This window comes from Anabrus simplex, chromosome 4 (assembly GCF_040414725.1).
Source record: "Anabrus simplex isolate iqAnaSimp1 chromosome 4, ASM4041472v1, whole genome shotgun sequence".
In the NCBI taxonomy this organism is placed as follows: domain Eukaryota; kingdom Metazoa; phylum Arthropoda; class Insecta; order Orthoptera; family Tettigoniidae; genus Anabrus; species Anabrus simplex.
In genome coordinates this window covers 60,876,450-60,897,721 of record NC_090268.1, presented here as the reverse complement: position 1 = coordinate 60,897,721, position 21,272 = coordinate 60,876,450, and positions in this window count along the sequence as shown.

Sequence of the window (21,272 nt, the reverse complement as noted above, 5' to 3'; positions counted from 1 at the left end):
TCAGATCATTTCCAGGCCAGCGGCTTTAAAAATCCTCGACTATACACCCAAGGGTATGTTACATTTTTACTCTAATTGTACGTAAATATTCCTCAAAGCATCACTATCGACAACATTTTCATACTTTTCTTTCTTTTATCCCTCTTCTCAAATTAAAGCCGGCATTTTATAGATTTTCTTTCTGTTAGTAGGCTTCGTGTTAAGAGGAAAATTGTCCAGCTTTTAAATGTTAATTCATTGCATCATGTGTGTAAGGAATGTGCCGATATTTTTATTGAAAGTGTTTTAATGTGATAATACAATGTTTTTAAACGAGAAAAAAGACAAATCTAACCGTAAAAGTTCAGACAGGAATGCTAAAGCAAAAAAAAAAAAAAAAAAAAAAGTAAAGCATAAATGAAAGATCAACCCATTTCACAGCACTCCATTTCACATTGTTTATATTTCTAATTTCAGTCTTTAAATAATAACCTTTTAAATAATTTTTCATTCATTTATCCAGAATTGCTTTAGCAACTTCGAAGTTAATATCTCAATAATACTTTCTTTCTAGACGTAATTTATTTATCCATTTTCGTATATGCATTTCCATTGATATTTGAATTTAGCGTGACTTTTCAAGTCAAGTCACTAGGAGCGCCACCGTCGCATTGTCTCCCATTTTAACAAGGCTAAATTCGTAAGTATCGCGTATTGTCTCTACTGTATTTGGTATGGGGAAGAGATAATTTTCTTCACCACACTCCTTCGATTATAATGATATTGAAACTGCGCGAGTTCAAAGTAATATTTACGCATTCCTTTGTCTTTCGGTATTTCTTTTACTGGCTTGTTTAAGATTTTAAAATATTTTGTAAGTTAGTTCATCAGGGTTATTTCTCCTGGCCTGCTTCTTTTTATAGTATTTACTGATGAGTGCTGTGGCCCTTTACAACTATTCACAACTTCCTTGAGAAGTACGCAGTAGTCATTCACTGCATTATCAAACTCTTGATCTTCAGGTGAATCCAAGGAGACAAGTCCTTCAACTCTACTTTCCCATTCCTTACATTCATTGTTGACGTCAAGTGGGAGATCTGAACTATTTTGACATGGACGGTTTACAATTGAAACTGCAGTATCAGTATTTCTGGGATTTGTCAAAAATGAGGTTTGATGGAGTTGACTATTGTTGTTCCGGTGTGCTTCAGGGTGAGATCGAACCAGGTGGCGATTGATACTTTTGAAAAGCCCACCGCATAACTCACATTTCTTCATTGATTGAGGTAAATTATTCAGATTTTTAGAAGTTGCATTGTCAGGACGGCATTGCATTGCATTGCATTGCATTGCATTGTGACGACGACTAATGTGAATATGTATACCTCTCGTGGTAAAGTTCTTGTGACATCATTTACATTCTATGAGTGTTCCAGAATTTCCCGCAGAACATAAGGGTTATCTTCCCATTTTAGGTTAAATTAAGTCATTGATGATATCGCAAGGTTCAGTCTGCTTTTTATTTTAGTGTAATTAAAAATATATGTGTGATAAACGAATCGAAATAAGGACTGGTTTAGAAAAGTAATGCTAAAACTAATCTGAAGTAAAAGTAATACAAGAGGAATAAATAATATTACAGACATAAACCCAGAATAAAAGCGTTGACCATATGATAGATAATAAAAGCTCCGATGAAAGCATTACAAAACCTAACCTAATTCAGTACTTGATTATTCATGGTCAGTAGACATGGCACATATATGTACAAAAATGCGATCGAGTTGGAAGGTTGGTGCGACTACCACCTAGGTGGGGTTACGTGTCGTGTGGCGTATTTCTTTGGAAATCTTGAGAATTACAATCAATCCTAAACAATAAAAATAGTATTATGGGAAGAATTTCCGTAATGAAAATAGAGAATTTGTAGACAGCACTATCAGTATGCAAAACACATCAATACATCATAACGACAAACAGCGATCACTCACAGAACCACAGCACCGCAGAACACAGTGGGTATATTCTCCCAGTGAAACTACAGGAAAATCAAATTCACCTTACGAGGAAAAATTACGGAGATATTCCCGATAGAACATCTCATTTTCAACCTTTCTATCCGATAGCCTACACTTTTACCCTACGAGCTATAATAATGTAGATATCAACACGAATTTTGATTCCCCCCCCAAGTCCGCTGACGCCAGCATCGCTGACGTGGAAATATATAGTAGTCATGGTAACGTATTACTTGATAATGATAGTCTTTGTTGTCGTGATTGTTCTATGAGATTCAAAACTGCGTGCTCTTTAGACCCTATTGAACAGGAAGATAATGATGATGGGTCTCTTCACAGATTTATAAACAATAATGTTGACCTCTTGTGGGTGGAGGTCGCAAACGAATAATACACCCACGGTACTCCCTGCCTGTCGTAAGAGGCAACTAATAGGGGTGACCAAAGGATGATGGATTGGGAACCTTGAGATTATCTATGATTAGTACCATTACGTGTGGAATACCATGGGTCGACGTAACCTGCGATTAGTACCTCAATGTAAGGAACACCATGCGTCTGTAATAATTAGTGTCATTCGTCGAGGAGCGACATGGGTTTATATTACGTGTGATTAGTGCCACTATATGAGGAACACCATGGGTCTATGTTACCTGTGATTAGTTCCACTATGTGAGGAACACCACGAGTCTGGATGGCGCCTGTGATTAGTACCACTATGTCAGGAACACCACGGATCTGGGCGGCGCCTGTGATTAGTACCATTATGTGAGGAACATCACGGGTCTGGGCGGCGCCTGTGATTAGTACCATTATGTGAGTAACGCCATGGGTCTGCGTTACCTGCGATTTGTACCACGATGGGAAGAACACCATGTGTCTGCGTTACCTGTGATTAGTACCACTATGTGAGGAACGCCATGGGTCTGAGTTACCTGTGATTAGTACCTCTATGTGAGTAACATGATGGGTCTGAGTTACCTGTGATTAGTACCACTATGTGAAGAACACCATGGGTCTGCGTTACCTGTGAGTAGTACCACTATGTGAGTAACGCCATGGGTCTGCGTTACCTGTGATTAGTACCACTATGTGAGTAACACCATGGGTCTGCGTTACCTGTGAGTAGTACCACTATGTGAGGAACACCATGGGTCTGCGTTACCTGTGAGTAGTACCACTATGTGAGGAACACCATGGGTCTACGTTACCTGTGATTAGTATCAGTATGTGAGGAACACCATGGGTCTACGTTACCTGTGATTAGTACCACTATGTGAGAAACACCATGGGTCTAATTTACCTGTGTTTAGTACCACTACGTGAGGAACACCATGGATTTAGGTTATCTGTGATTAGTGCCACTATGTGAGGAACACCATGGGTCTAAGTTACCTGTGTTTAGTACCACTACGTAAGGAACACCGTGGGTCTAGGTTACCTGTGATTAGTACCACTATGTTAGGAACGCCATGGATCTAAGTTACCTGTGGTTAGTACCACTATGTGAGGAACACCATGGGTCTAAGTTACCTGTGATTAGTACCACTATGTCAGGAACACCACGGATCTGGGCGGCGCCTGTGATTAGTACCATTATGTGAGGAACATCACGGGTCTGGGCGGCGCCTGTGATTAGTACCATTATGTGAGTAACGCCATGGGTCTGCGTTACCTGCGATTTGTACCACGATGGGAAGAACACCATGTGTCTGCGTTACCTGTGATTAGTACCACTATGTGAGGAACGCCATGGGTCTGAGTTACCTGTGATTAGTACCTCTATGTGAGTAACATGATGGGTCTGAGTTACCTGTGATTAGTACCACTATGTGAAGAACACCATGGGTCTGCGTTACCTGTGAGTAGTACCACTATGTGAGTAACGCCATGGGTCTGCGTTACCTGTGATTAGTACCACTATGTGAGTAACACCATGGGTCTGCGTTACCTGTGAGTAGTACCACTATGTGAGGAACACCATGGGTCTGCGTTACCTGTGAGTAGTACCACTATGTGAGGAACACCATGGGTCTACGTTACCTGTGATTAGTATCAGTATGTGAGGAACACCATGGGTCTACGTTACCTGTGATTAGTACCACTATGTGAGAAACACCATGGGTCTAATTTACCTGTGTTTAGTACCACTACGTGAGGAACACCATGGATTTAGGTTATCTGTGATTAGTGCCACTATGTGAGGAACACCATGGGTCTAAGTTACCTGTGTTTAGTACCACTACGTAAGGAACACCGTGGGTCTAGGTTACCTGTGATTAGTACCACTATGTTAGGAACGCCATGGATCTAAGTTACCTGTGGTTAGTACCACTATGTGAGGAACACCATGGGTCTAAGTTACCTGTGATTAGTAAGACTATGTTAGGAACGCCATGGGTTTGCGTTACTTGTGATTAGTACCATTATGTGAGGAACACCATGGGTCTAAGTTACCTGTGATTAGTAAGACTATGCGAGGAACACCATGGGGCTACGTTATCTGTGTGTAATACCACTATGTGAGGAACACCACGGGACTAGGTTACCTGTGTTTAGTACCACTATGTGAGGAACACCACGGGTCTGCGTTACCTGTGAGTATTACCATTATGTGAGGAACACCATGGGTCTAGGTTACCTGTGAGTAGTAGCACTATGTGAGGAACACCACGGGTCTACGTTATCTGTGAGTTGTACCATTATGTGAGGAACGCCATGGGTCTGCGTTACCTGTGATTATTACCACTTTGTGAAGAACACCTGGGTCTAAGTTACCTGTGATTAGTACCACTATGTGAGGAACACCATGGGTCTACGTTACCTGTGATTAGTACCACTATGTGAGGAACACCATGGGTCTAAGTTACCTGTGTTTAGTACCACTATGTGAGGAACACCACGGGTCTGCGTTACCTGTGAGTATTACCATTTGATGAGGAACACCATGAGTCTAGGATACCTGTGAGTAGTACCACTATGTGAGGAACACCACGGGTCTGCGTTACCTGTGAGTAGTACCATTATGTGAGGAACACCATGGGTCTAGGTTACCTGTGAGTAGTACCACTATGTGAGGAACACCATGGGTCTACGTTATCTGTGATTAGTACCACTATGTGAGTAACACCATGGGTCCAAGTTACCTGTGTCTAGTACAACTACGTGAGGAACACCATGGGTCTGAGTTACCTGTGATTAGTACCACTATGTGAGGAACACCATGGGTCTGATTTACCTGTGATTAGTACCACTATGTGAGGAACCCCATGGGTCTGCGTTACCTGTGAGTAGTACCACTACGTGAGGAACACCATGGGTCTAGGTTACCTGTGAGTAGTACCACTATGTGAGGAACACCATGGGTCTAGGTTACCTGTGAGTAGTACCACTATGTGAGAAACGCAATGGGTCTGCGTTACCTGTGATTAGTACCACTATGTCCGGCCCCATGGTTAAATGGTTAGCGTGCTGGCCTTTGGTCACAGGGGCCCCGGGTTCGATTCCCAGCAGGGTCGGGAATTTTAACCTTAATTGGTTAATTTCACTGGCACGGGGGCTGGGTGTATGTGTCGTCTTCATCATCATTTCATCCTCATCACGACGCTCAGGTCACCTACGGGTGTCAAATCGAAAGACCTGCATCTGGCGAGCCGAACTTGTCCTCGGACACTCCCGGCACTAAAAGCCATACGACATTTCATTTTTTCAGTACCACTATGTGAGTAACGCCATGGGTCTGCGTTACCTGCGATTTGTACCACGATGGGAAGAACACCATGGGTCTGCGTTACCTGTGATTAGTACCACTATGTGAGGAACGCCATGGGTCTGAGTTACCTGTGATTAGTACCACTATGTGAGTAACATGATGGGTCTGAGTTACCTGTGATTAGTACCACTATGTGAGGAACACCATGGGTCTGTGTTACCTGTGAGTTGTACCACTATGTGAGTAACGCCATGGGTCTGCGTTACCTGTGATTAGTACCACTATGTGAGTAACACCATGGGTCTGTGTTACCTGTGAGTTGTACCACTATGTGAGTAACGCCATGGGTCTGCGTTACCTGTGATTAGTACCACTATGTGAGTAACACCATGGGTCTGCATTACCTGTGAGTAGTACCACTATGTGAGGAACACCATGGGTCTGCGTTACCTGTGAGTAGTACCACTATGTGAGGAACACCATGGGTCTACGTTACCTGTGATTAGTACCATTATGTGAGGAACACTATGGGTCTAAGTTACCTGTGATTAGTAAGACTATGTGAGGAACACCATGGGGCTACGTTATCTGTGTGTAGTACCACTACGTAAGGAACACCATGGGTCTAGGTTACCTGTGATTAGTACCACTATGTTAGGAACGCCATGGATCTAAGTTACCTGTGGTTAGTACCACTATGTGAGGAACACCATGGGTCTAAGTTACCTGTAATTAGTAAGACTATGTTAGGAACGCCATGGGTTTGCGTTACCTGTGATTAGTACCATTATGTGAGGAACACCATTGGTCTACGTTACCTGTGATTAGTAAGACTATGTGAGGAACACCATGGGGCTACGTTATCTGTGTGTAGTACCACTATGTGAGGATTACCACGGGTCTGCGTTACCTGTGAGTGGTACCATTATGTGAGGAACACCATTGGTCTACGTTACCTGTGATTAGTAAGACTATGTGAGGAACACCATGGGGCTACGTTATCTGTGTGTAGTACCACTATGTGAGGAACACCACGGGACTAGGTTACCTGTGTTTAGTACCACTACGTAAGGAACACCATGGGTCTAGGTTACCTGTGATTAGTACCACTATGTTAGGAACGCCATGGATCTAAGTTACCTGTGGTTAGTACCACTATGTGAGGAACACCATGGGTCTAAGTTACCTGTAATTAGTAAGACTATGTTAGGAACGCCATGGGTTTGCGTTACCTGTGATTAGTACCATTATGTGAGGAACACCATTGGTCTACGTTACCTGTGATTAGTAAGACTATGTGAGGAACACCATGGGTCTACGTTATCTGTGAGTAGTACCACTATGTGAGGAACACCATGGGTCTACGTTATCTGTGAGTAGTACTATTATGCGAGGAACACCACTGGTCTGCGTTACCAGTGAGTAGTACCATTATGTCCGCCTCCATGGCTAAATTGTTAGCGTGCTGGCCTTTGGCCCAGAGGGTCCCGGGTTCGATTCCCGGCCGGGTCGGGGATTTTAACAGGTTAATTCCAGTGGCTCGGGAGCTGGGCATGTGTGCTGTCTTAAGGATTAGAATTCATCATAGGTAGGGCGCCATCCTCATAGACGCGCAGGTCACCTACACGGAGTCAAAGACCTGCACCAGATCTCTCCGGAGGCCACACGCCTATAAAAATATTAAGAAAGCACTATTATGAGGGGCCGGTGACCTGAATTTTGGACCCCTTTGGACAACAAGTATCATCTCAGAAACTGAGGCATTGCAAATTGGATCCACTGATTGTTTTGGATACATTGTCATTTTGCATAATTTTTTATTTTAGATTCTAGTCAGTGGATACATTCCGACGTTTTAATTATCGCCTCATTTTGTTGCATCTCGTACCATTAGGGGCCGATGACTTAGCTGTTAGGCTCCTTTAAACAACATACATCATCATCCTCAACAATAACGTTGCACTGTCTGACTAATGCTGTTAGCTGAGGTGTGCTCTGTATCTTCTGTTTGCAGTTATCTCCGCTAGATAGCATTACTGCAGCAATTACAAAAACTAACCCGCGAATAATGGTTACACAGCAGGTTCTTATAAATAACAGTAACAATTATGTTAAGTATTAATAAAAATGTAACTTGTTTTGTTCCCCCGGAGTTGTAATATCACCAAGGTTCATATGACGAAGCGATAATATCAAGCTTACTTTCTTTTTCTTTGAGCTAACATCGCGCCAACTTACACTTTTAATGTTTAACCACGGGTTTAACTATGGACTCAGTTACTTGACCAAAGCTTACGATTACTACCACGTTGTTATGCACCCCACAATCGTGTGTGGAACATAGCATACTTTTCATTTTATTTTAACTATTTGCTTTACGTCGCACCGACACATAGGTCTTACGGCGACCATGGGAGAGGATAGACCTAGAAGAGGGAAGGAAGCGGCCGTGACCGTAGTTAAGGTACAGCCCCAGCATTTGCCTGGTGTGAAAATGGGAAACCACGGAAATCCATCTTCAGAGCTGCCGACAGTGGGGTTCGAACCCACTATCTTCCAAACGCAAGCTCACAGCTGCTCACCCCTAACCGCACGATCAACTCGCCCGGTCATAGAATACTAGAACCTGTTACATCAATAAATTAGTTTGTGGTCAACAACACTCTTGAGAATAAGAAAGTATCAATAATTTTGTTTGTGGTCAACAACACTCTTGAGAATGAGAAGTTATCTGAGAAATAATCATGTAACTTGAGATTTGAAGTTTTCATCGATATCAGTCTTTGATAACAACCGATCGAATGGTTGTTTGTCAATAAAATAATCAAAGGAAAGATATGAAAGTAATTTTTGAGTAGTGTAATGCCCTTTGGAAAAGTGTTTACTAATCGAGAGGTTAAATGTGGACATATTGAAATACGTAATTAGATAAGATAGAATAGCAACTGTTTAAACTTTTTTCGATAGAGGACAAGCTGTTTCCAGGACAACACGACGCAGTTGTAATTATGCACGAGGACAGGTTATATCGGATTCCTTCCTCAGGTGCCCGATGTTGGTAGAATACATCTACGGCATCCCCTGCCTGTCGTAAGAGGCGACTAAACCCTAAGGGCCGTCAACTTGGGAGCGTAGGTTGGCGACCTCGGGCTCTCTATCTGATTCTGACATTGCATCCACTTAATAAAATTGTGATAGATTCCTCACTTTCATCTTCTTATTGCGACCTCCCTTGGCCTTGTTCCCTTCAGACCACGACGCTATTACGTTTGCGAAGCGTAGGGGATCTTCTCTTTCCCGTCCTTTGTTGTCTTTCCATTTCTTCATTCTTCGTTCCCCTGTCATAAGAGGGACTAAAAGGGGCCTCTGAACTCGGGAGCGTGGGTTGTCGATCATGGAGTCCTTAGCTGAGTCCTGGCATTGCTTCCACTTACTTGTGCCAGGCTTTTCACTTTCATCCATCCCTAGTCAACACTTTTCCGACCCCGACGCTATTCGAGCATTAGAGGTTTAGGGAGTATTTCATTTTCACGCCCTTCGTGGCCCTTGTCTTTCTTTGGCCGATGGCTTCATTTTTTGAAATATCGGATCATTTCCTTTTTCTCTCTCTGATTAGTGTTATATGGAGGATGGTTGCCTAGTTGTACTTCTTCTATCATCACCACCACCACTTTATTCTTCGAAGAGTCCATCTTCTTCCATTGTCCTTCTGATTAGTGAATGAAAACCTACAACCTGTTTTCCAGTCATTGACCGGGTCAGGGATGGAATGAATTAAGCAGATATAGGCTATTAGTACGATGGGGTCGCCACTCCCAAAGTGATTTATTAATAACTGATAGATGCTATGAAATGAGAATGGAGAGTGTTGCTGGAATGAAAGATGACAGGAAAAACCGGAGTACCCGGAGAAAAACCTGTCCCGCCTCCGCTTTGTCCAGCACAAATCTCACATGGAGTGATCGGGATTTGAACCACGGTATCCAGTGGTGAGAGGCCGACGCGCTGCCGTCTGAGCCACGGAGGATCTCTTCTGATTAGTATTAGTAGTTATATATCCTCTTAACACAATAATTACCACCACCCTTTTTCCCCCTTCTGAGTAGTGCTATAACTATAAGGATGGTTGTCCTACAACAGTTATCACACCATCATCACCTTCCACAGGTGCTCATGCGTAGTAGGACGTGACTGTTTAGTCGAGATTGTAAAGGTGTGTTTGGTTCTGCCAGAAGGACGTTAGAAAGTAGAGAATTTTAGAAACACGACTTCCAGTACCTGGATTAGAGATTCTCAACCGGGATTCCGTGAAGCTATCTTGCGGATTCCGCGAAAATGCATAAAAAAGTCCTTTGAAATGTAGTGTTGAAATGGTTTCCCTCTTTCTTAGTTCCAGTCTCAAACAAACAACCACGAAGATATGATAGCCTGATTTATGACCATCTGAAATTCCTGTCAGGAAAACTTCACAGGTACTTTCTTCGTTTAAATCTGACATGTCCGACTGAATCAAGGACCATTTCATGAAGTACCCAAGCAGTTGAGATAATTTATTAAGTCTGCAAGAAGAAGAACAATTGACTGATCTGTAATGTACTCGGACATAAAGTCCATATTTACAGAACAGTGTTGTGATGTATTTTGGTTATCGATTAAAGAAGAGATTCCTGTAATCTCGCAGAAAGATTTCAACATATTACAGTCCTCCAATTATCTACATCTTAGTTATGTAAATAAGCGTTTGCACATTTGACGAGCATTAAAGCCAAATAACGGAATATGCTTTTCTTAGTCTATGAAGAACTTACCGAGAGAGTTGGCTAAGAGTTTTGTATCACGTAGCTGTAATTTTTTATTCGGAAGATAGTGGATTCGAATCCCACTATTGGTAGCGTTGAAGATGGTTCTCCTTGCTTTCTCATTTACACACCGTTAGAATGAAATACTGGGCTAAGAGGAAGAAAAAAGTTCACCAGAGTTAAAAACCACGTGGTCCATCTGAGGCCTAAACGAAGAAGAAGAAGAAGAAGAAGAATGAAAATCTGATCTTTGATTGGTGGAGAACCTGTATCATAATGAAAATCTGAACTCTGATTGGTGGAGAACCTGTATCGTAATGAAACTTGAACTATAATGACCCTCATCAAGATTCAGTTTTCTGGCATATAATATTTATATTTCGGCAACGTCGAGCATAAAAATCTTAAAAACTACAATTTAGAGATCGGGTGTAAATAGCGAGTAGTATTTAAGGTAGGTAATAGATAAATTACACTTTGGGAGTGGCGACCCCATCGTACTAACAGCCTATATCTGCTTCATTCATCACATCCCTGACCCGGTCAATGACTGGAAAACAGGTTGTAGTTTTTTTAATAGATAAATTAATTGTAACAAAATTATGTATGTGTCAAATAACTTGGATTGCAATAAATAATTACCGATACTCTCTCCCCAGTTCCGGAACTAGGGACTGGGAGTATTCTATTCTATTCTATTCTATTCTATTCTATTCTATTCTATTCTATTCTATTCTATTCTTCTAAAGACTGAAGACTTGGTGGGTGGATGCAGAGTGGGTCTCGGCCCACAAGTGGCCACGCCTGGTCCGTGGTCCAACAGCTCTGCTCTCCCAACAGCCAACCGAGCAGAGCAGGGGTGGCCACGGCTCTACCGTGGCTCTACGCCTCTGCATTCGGGAGACGGGACAGGGCTGGACCTCATGGCTGGCTCCAACCGTCGGCTGTCCTGAGAATGGTTAAACATTCTCCTGCACTAAGGTGAATGCCGGGACAGTTCCTAGTGTAGGCCTCGGCCGACAACCCCCTCACCTTCTCCGAGCATCTACTTTCACCGTCACAAATCTCCCGGCCTGAGAGACGGCGTTACCGTCTAACAAGCTCGCCTCCCCCTTCAGGGCAGGAAAGAAAACATTTTAGTAGTAGTAGCTGAAGACTTTCAGTTCCTCTTTTATTTTTATACTAACAATCAGCGTCAAATTTGGGGCAATTTACTTTTTCTTAAACTCAATTTGGTATCATTCTGTGAGAAAACTAGACTATTATGATTTTTTACCTTAAAATTTTGGAGACACAATTTGTATTTCTTCGGCTTCCATCCTTTTAATTCACATACGAAGTGTGTTCAAAAAAAGACCGAACTTTGTAAATTGCGCGCAAACCGCAACATTGAGCGAGTTGTGACTGTGGCGGCGCCTAGCGGCAACTTCTGACAACAGACCGCTGCTTTCCGCATTCCATTGCCTGCATTATCAGTTGAGTTAGAGCCTCTAAAGTGATTGCGTGTGTCACATGTTCGTCGAATTCTATAATGAAACAGCTTGAGGAACAACGCGTGTGCGTGAAGTTCTGCTTCAAAGTTGGGAAAACGTTTGTGGAGATGAGACGTGGGTGTACGGTTACGATGTCGAAACCAAAAGGCAATCATCACAGTGGGTGGGGAAAGGTTCTCCTCGACCGAAAAAGCACGAATGAGTCGTTCAAACATCAAGGTGATGCTGATTGTGTTTTTTGATTGGAAAGGCATTGTCCATCACGAGTTTGTACCCCGAGGCCAGACAGTGAACAAAGAACTGTACCAGAATGTTTTAACGCATTTGAGAGATGCTGTGCGCAGGAAGAGGCCTGAACTGTGGGAAAACAAATCCTGGATGTTGCATCATGACAATGCGCCAGCACATGCCTCTCTCTCGGTCCGCAGTTATCTGGCAAAAACCAAATTCCTGTTGTGCCCCATCCGCCCTATTCTCCCGACTTGGCTCCAGCAGACTTTTTCTTATTCCCCAAATTAAAAACCACCTTGAAAGGACATCTTTTCCAAGACATTGAAGAGATCAAGGAGAATGCGACGAGGCAACTTCGCGCCATCAAAGAAAGTGCATTCCAGGAAGCATTCCAAAAGTGGAAGAAACGTTGGCAACACGCTGTTGATAGTGCAGGGGACTATTTTGAAGGGGACAGTCTGTGAAATGATGTAAGCTACATAATAAAGTTTTTCTAGCCACAGTTCGGTCTTTTTTTGAACACACCTCGTACATACATTTGAAATTTAAAATGTATTACTTTTTCATGATTAAACACACCTTTACCTTTTATGTGGATAGTTTATGTTCTCCAACAAGTATTACCCTTTCAATAACTCCATTTTCATGAGGGTTAAATTTCGACATTTTTCCGGGGCACCCACCCCCTTTTAGAATTGTGAGTTAGAGCATCTCCACTAATTTTCATAACGCGGCGATCCTGGCCCAGTATGAATCCGACTGTATTAGGTTTGCAAGACCTAGGGAGGCTTTTATTTTTACGCCTTGGTGGCCCTTCCTTTTCAAAAGGAAAAACTGCTTCCTCTTTCTCCCTTCCTTCACGCAGTAAAGACAATGTAGCCTACGTATATGTAAATAGAAACCCATATGTGATGGGTAACTTGTATAAATTAGAATTCCAAGAAATATGTGTGCAAGTACAGTTGAATGTGGGCGAATGTGTATGCGTGCGCGTGTGGGAGTGGTTGTGAATGAGTGTGTATACAGGGGTATGGGTGAGGATATGTCCGACTCGTTGGCTGAACGGTCAGGGTACTAGCCTTCGGTTCAGAGGGTCCCGGGTTCGATTCCCGGCCGGGTCGGGGATTTTAACCTTAACTGGTTAATTCCAATGGCACGGGGGCTGGGTGTATGTGTTGTCTTCATCATCATTTCATCCTCATCACGACGCGGAGGTCGCCTACGGGCGTCAAATAGAAGACCTGCACCTGGCGAGCCGAACCCGTCCTGGGATATCCCGGCACTAAAAGCCATACGACATTTCAGTCAGGGTATAAATGACTGGGTCTTCTTACTCTAATATGTAGGCTATACAATAAATCAAGATAATTATTATTCTAAGAGTACAGTGTTTGGAGTGTAAATACGTAAATTTAAAATTGTCTACATAATTATACGTAATTATTCAGTAGAGTTTATGTAACCATACATGTGGGGATGGAGGCACTTCCATGTACTGGATGTGGGGCTTGCCGTTGGACCATCTACCACCCCTAAATTGTAATGTACAATTTAAAGAAAATAAACAAATGAATAAATAAATAAATAAATAAATAAATAAATAAATAAATAAATAAATAAATAAATAAATAAATAATCCTTTATTTTCTACTCGTTAGTGTACAGCGAGAATGTTTGCTCAGCTGTACTTGTTCTTAAAACAATAATTCCCAGTACCACCACTTGGCTGGTATGAAAATGGGAAACCACGGAAAACTATCTTCAATGCTGCCGACGGTGGAGTTCTAATCCACCATCCCCCTAATGCAAGCTAAGAGCTACACTGCCCGAATTGTGCAGCCAACTCGCTCAATAGCGCCAGAAAATGTTCCTCAGAAGTTCTTACGTTCTGGAAGACAATAATGCAGTGATGTCTCATTTAAACACCCCCAAATACCACCGACTCTAGCAGGCGCGTTGACTTTGGGTTATTATTGGAGGGGCGCATGATTAACATGAACATAGGCATATGAAATGAGGAAAAGCTAATACAAACATTCCTATATAATAATATTCACAAACAGAAAAAAACAGAACAATAATAGAGCTTGTCTCTCAAACACATTTTTGACGAGTCTTATGTACGGAGTTTTCAATAATATTCACAATTAAACAGTAAAATAGTGGTGTAGTGGTTAGCGTGATTAGCTGCCTCTCCCAAAGGCCCGGGTTCGATTCCCGACTCTGCCACGAAATTTGAAAAGTGGTACGAGGGCTGGAGCGGTGCCCACTCAGCCTCGGGAGGTCAACTGAGTAGAGGTGGGTTTGATTTCCACCTCAGCCATCCTGGAAGTGGTTTTCCGTGGTTTCCCACTTCTCCTCCAGGCAAATGCCGGGATGGTACCTAACTTAAGGCCACGGCCGCTTCCTTTCCTCATCCTTGTCTATCCCTTCCACTCTTCCCATCCCTCTACAAGACTCCTGTTCAGCATAGCAGATGAGGCCGCCAGGACGAGGAACTGGTCTTCCTCCCCAGTTGTATCCCAGACCCAAAATCTCACGCCCTTGAGGCGGTAGAGGTGGGATCCCTCGCTGAGTCCGAGGGAAAAGCCAACCCTGGAGGATAAGCAGATTAAGAAAGGAAGAAACTGTAAAATAGAAATGATTCATAAATATCGTAAATATTAATATTTTGACGAAATGTTTTTCGTACGAAGCTATCAAAAGTAATCACAGGTAAAAACATTAGAACTTGCTTCATATTTTCTTAATAAATATCCTATTCTATGCTCCAGTAAAGATCATCTGAAAACTTTTTGCTGCTACACACAACCATTCTATTGTCATGTTGAGGAATGTGAAAACAGGTTTGTACCTTTAAAGGTAGTAAGGAATGATAAAGACCCACCTTATTATAATATAGAAATAAAGAGACTAAGAAGGAGGTGCAGATTAGAAAGAAATGGAGTCAGAAATGGCTGTGAAAGTAAGGAGAAATTGAAGGAACTTACCAGGAAATTGAATCTAGCAAAGAAGGCAGCTAAGGATAACATGATGGCAAGCATAATTGGCAGTTATACAAATTTTAGTGAAAAATGGAAGGGTAAGTATAGGTACTTTAAGGCAGAAACAGGTTCCAAGAAGGACATTCCAGGAATAATTAATGAACAAGGAGAGTGTGTATGTGAGGATCTTCAAAAGGCAGAAGTATTCAGTCAGCAGTATGTAAAGATTGTTGGTTACAAGGATAATGTCCAGATAGAGGAGGTGACTAATGCTAAAGAAGTATTAAAATTGACATATGATAACAATGATATTTACAATAAGATACAAAAGTTGAAAACTAGAAAAGCGGCTGGAATTGATGAGATTTCTGGGAATATACTAAAGACAATGGGTTGGGATATAGTACCATATCTGAAGTACTTATTTGATTATTGTTTGCTTGAAGGAGCTATACAAAATGAATGGCGAGTTGCTATAGTAGCCCCTGTGTATAAAGCAAAGGGTGATAGGCATATAGCTGAAAATTACAGGCCAGTAAGTTTGAGATGCGTTGCATGTAAGCTTTGGGAAGGCATTCTCTCTGATTATATTAAACATGTTTGCGAAATTAATAACTGGTTCGGTAGAAGGCAATTCGGTTTTAGGAAAAGTTATTCCACTGAAGCTCAACTTGTAGGATTACAGCAAGATATAGCAGATAGTTTGGATTCTGGAGGCCAAATGGACTGTATCGGGATTGACCTGTCTAAAGCATTTGATAGGGTGGATCATGGGAGACTACTGGCAAAAATGAGTGCAATTGGACTAGACAAAAGAGTGACTGAATGGGTTGCTAATGTTGCTATATTTCTAGAAAATACATCTCAGAGTATTAGAGTAGGCGAAGCTTTATTTGACCCTATAATAATTCAGAGGGGAATTCCTCAAGGCAGTATTATTGGACCTTTATGTTTTCTTATATATACATGATATGAGTAAAGGAGTGGAATCAGAGGTAAGGCTTTTTGCGGATGATGTTATTCTGTATAGAGTAATAAATAAGTTACAAGACTGTGAGCAACTGCAAAATGACCTCGATAATGTTGTGAGATGGACAGTAGGCAATGGTATGATGATAAACGGGGTTAAAAGACAGGTCGCGAGTTTAACAAATAGAAGAAGTCCTCTGAGTTTTAATTACTACGTTGATGGGGTGAAAGTTCCTTTTGGGGATCATTGTAAGTATCTGGGTGTTAATATTAGGAAAGATCTTCACTAGGGTTATCACATAAATGGGATTGTAAATAAAGGGTACAGATCTCTGCACATAGTTATGAGGGTGTTTAGGGGTTGTAGTAAAGATGTAAAAGAGAGACCCCAACAAGAGTATGGTTCCATTGTAGGGGACCCTCACCAGGATTACTTGATTCAAGAACTGAAAAAAATCCAAAGAAAAGCAGCTCGATTTGTTCTGGGTGATTTCCGACAAAAGAGTAGCGTTACAAAAATGTTGCAAAGTTTGGGCTGGGAAGAACTGGGAGAAAGGAGACAAGCTGCTCGACTGATTGGTATGTTCCGAGCTGTCAGCGAAGAAATGGCGTGGAATGACATTAGTAGACGAATAAGTTTGAGTGGCGTCTTTAAAAGTAGGAAGGATCACAATATGAAGATAAAGTTGGAATACATTTTTTTTTGCTAGTTGCTTTACGTCGCGCCGACACAGATAGGTCTTATGGCGACGATGGCACAGGGAAGGGCAGGGAGTAGGAAGGAAGCGGCTGTGGCCTTAATTAAGGTACAGCTCCAGCATTTGCCTAGTGTGAAAATGGGAAACCACGGAAAACCATTTTCAGGGCTGCCGACAGTGGGGTTCGAACCTACTATCTCCCGAATACTGGATACTGGCCGCACTTAAGCGACTGCAGCTATCGAGCTCGGTAGAAGTTGGAATACAAGAGGAAAAATTGGGGCAAATATTCATTTATAAGAGGGGGAGTTAGGGATTGGAATAACTTACCAAGGGAGATGTTCAATAAATTTCCAATGTCATTGAAATCATTTAAGAAAAGGCTAGGAAAACGACAGATAGGGAATCTGCCACCTGAGCGACTACCCTAAATGCAGATCAGTATTGACTGATTGATATTGATTGATGTCCAGGTAGAAGATTAGTTTAAAATTCTTAACCGTTTTGTTTATCAGATATTATTACATTTTATGGAGGCCATACTACCTCTTATTTTTTTACATGCAGGATATTAATTTTAAGAATTTTGCCTTGTATTAAATGTAATTTAATCTCATCACTCATCATTCTTGTATCATTATTATTAATTTATATTTAATCTAATTAGTGTAAAGTAATACAATGTAGTATATGTATATATTTCAGTGCCTGGTTAGATGGAAGAGAAGGCCTGAAGGCCTTAATCTTCTCAGGTAAAATACAACATTACTGAACTAAACTACTATTACCGTGCTCTATGTTATGCATTTCATAATACGAAATGTGAAAAGCTCTACCACCAAATGTACCGCCTGAACAGTCTCCATTGGGAAATGTAGTTCTCTGAAGGAATGCCCACTTTCTAATCTCATTTCTTGATATAAAACCACTTACCACCTTCTCCAGATTTAAAGCCTTTTTTTCTTTTCCCAATTTTGCTTTACTTCACACAGACACAGATCGGTCTTATGGCGACGATGGGACAGGAAAGGCCTATGAGTGGGAAGGAAGCGGCCGTGGCCTTGAATAAGGTACAGCCCCAGCACTTGCCTAGTGTGAAAATGGGAAACCACGGACAACCATCCTCAGGGGGTTTAAAGCCTTCACGTTTTAAGGGAACTTAGCATCTGGGAGGAGAATACTTTTTTGGGGGAGTGGGACAGAAAAGGCCTGGACTTTAGGCGGGATCAAACCTGCTTGTTGGGAGCAGAAATACAGTAACTAACCACCTGCACAACTCAGATCGACAGATGAAAACATTGTGGAAAGTAAGAAATCGTGGTCAGCATAGTGGCCTTCGGTTCAGAGCTCTACGGGTTTGATTCCCGGCCGGGTTGTGGATTTTAATTGTGGGTGGTTAATTCCTCTAGCTCGGAATCTGGGTGTTTATGTTCGTATTAAAACACGTCTTCATTTTCATAAAACACATAACACTACACCACAATGAATACATCCCTCCACATCGGGCTGGTGTCAGGAAGGACATCCGGTCGTAAAACTGGGCTAACTCCATACAAAGTTTCGAAGTCCAGGAAGAAGACGAAGAGCAAAAGGATGAAAGATACATCTTATTTTACTAGGGTGAGTGGCACAGATGATATAGAGTTCTGGCTTTCTGAATCCAGGGCGGCAAGTTCGATCTCAGGTTTGTTCGATTGTATTTGCAGGTGCTCACATATACCAGTCTTATGTCTGTAGATCTGTAGGCACATAGTCCAGCTCCATGGCTAAATGGTTAGCGTGCTGGCCTTTGGTCCAGAGATTTCCGGGTTCGATTCCCGGCCTGTTCGTTGATTTTAACCTTAAATAGTTAATTCCCTTGGCTCGGGGACTGAGTATTTGTGCTGTCCCCAACATCCCTGCAACTCACGCACCACACATAACACTATCCTCCACCACAATACCACGCAGTTACCTACACATGGCAGATGCCACCCAGCCTCATCGGAGGGTCCGCGTTACAAGGGCTGCACCCGGCTAGAAATCGCCACACGAAATTAAATTAATTGTAGGCACATAGGCTATAAGAACTCCTCTCAGATAAAACTTCCGACTTCGCCGAGTATCGTAACAAAGAATCATCATCATCATCATCATCATATCTTATTCCCTTGTCAATTTTACACCAGTAATAGTGGATTGTGGTGCCTCCGTGGCTCAGACGGCATTGCGCCGGCCTATCACCGCTATGCTCCGTGGTTCAAATCCCGGTCACTCCATGTGAGATTTGTGCTGGACAAAGCGGAGGCGGGACAGGTTTTACTCCGGACATTATGGTTTTCTCTGTCGTCTTTCATTCCAGCAACACTCTCCAGTATAATTTCATTTCATCTGTCAGTCATTAATCATTGCCCGAGAGGAGTGCGACAGGCTTCGGCATCCCTGTCCTTGCCGCTAGATAGGTGTTTCATTCATTCCATTCCATTCCATTCCATTCCATTCCATTCCATTCCATTCCATTCCATTCCTTGACTAGAAACAGGCTGTGCATTGTCAGTGTTATTGCCCTGAGTGTATTGCACCAGTAATAGTGCCTAATAATCTCTTTCTTTCTTTCTTAAATATATATTTTTAAAATTTGCTTTACGTCGCAACGACACAGATAGGTCTTATGGCGACAATGGGATAGGAAAGCCCTAGGCGTGGGAAGGAAGCGGCCGTGGCCTTTCTTATGGAACAGCCTCAGCATTCGCTTGGGGTGAAAATGGGGAAACCACGAGTAACCATCTTCAAGGCTGCCGACAATGGGGTTCGAACGATCTCCCGTATGCAAGCTCACAGCTGCGCGTCCCTAACCGCGCAGCCAACTCGCTCGGTAACTTATTTCTCTGTGACTCGAAGGTGTGTGGCAGGTCGTAACAACCGGTACTTCTCTATACTTTGGTGTTATGTAGGCGACTGGTAGGAGGACTGGTATGTGGTTAAAAGGGTACACGAAACTCACCTCCATTGGGGTGTGCCTGACAAAGAGCTGCACTACACGAGTTTAATTACTGAAAATGAAAACCTACAACCTGTTTTCCAGTCAGTGACCTGGTCAGGGATGCAAAGAATGAAGCCCCATCTTGCGGCGAGGATAGGAATTGTGCCGGCTGCCGAGGCCTGTCGCACTCCTCTGAGGCAATGATTCATGACTGACAGATGAAATTAAATGATATTGGAGTGTGTTGCTGGAATGAAAGATGACAGGGAAAACCGAAGTGCCCGGAGAAAAACCTATCCCGCCTCCGCTTCGTCCAGCACAAATCTCACATGGAATGACCGCGATTTGAACCACGGAACCCAGTGGTGAGAGGTCGACGCGCTGCCGCCTGAGCCACGGAGGGTATACGAGTTTAATTACTATCCCATCCAGAAAAGGTAAACTTGCAGATTTATTTGACTGTTGGCACAGGGATCATAATTCAGGGAGCTACTGTTTATATGGAATCAGAACCATTCCCCCAGAGGATGGGGGGAGATACGATATATCAGTGCTATTCCTTGCCTGAAAGGAAAACCCCAGGAGCTCTTAACTTGTGAGCATGGATTGGTGACCATGGGTTCCCTAACAGAGTCTGGCATTCTTTTACATGTGCCTCTTTCCTGTCTGACCTCCGTTGGTCAACACTAGTTCTCTTCCGACTCTGACGGCACCGTATTAGGTTTCCCAGGCTAAGGAGTCCTTTGTTTTCACCCCTTTATTTTACCGATTGTTCGAAATGGTGAAGCTCTTCCACTGGTTCCTCTCATTAACGTTAATAAAGATATAATAGCTTTACATCCCACTGTCCGTCTTTATGGCTAAATGGTTAGCGTGCTGGCCTTTGGCCACAGGTGTCACGCGTTCGATTATTTTAAATATCATTGGTTAAGTCGCCCACGGACGACAAATCAAAAGACCTGCACCTGGCGAGCCGAACATGTCCTCGGACACTCCCGGCACTAAAAGCCATACGCTATTCCATTACATCCTACGGTCCGGCTCCGTGGCTAAATGGTTAAAATGGTTAGCGTGCTGGCCTTTAGTCACAGGGGCCCCGGGTTTGATTCCCGGTAGGGTCGGGAATATTAACCATAAATGGTTAATTCCCCTGACACAGGAACTGGGTGAATGTGCCGTCTGCATCTTCATTTCATCCTCATCACGACGCGCAGGTCGCCTACGGGAAATAAAAAAGACCTGCACCAGGCCTCTCCGGAGGCCACACGCCATTAATTAATTAATTATTACATCCCACTGACTACTTTTATGGTTTTCGGAAACTCTGAAGTGTCGAAATGTTGTCCCGCAGGAATTCTTTAACCTTCCAAATTAGTGTTAAGAGAGAATGTTGCATCCGGGAGATAGTAGGTTCGAATCCCACTATC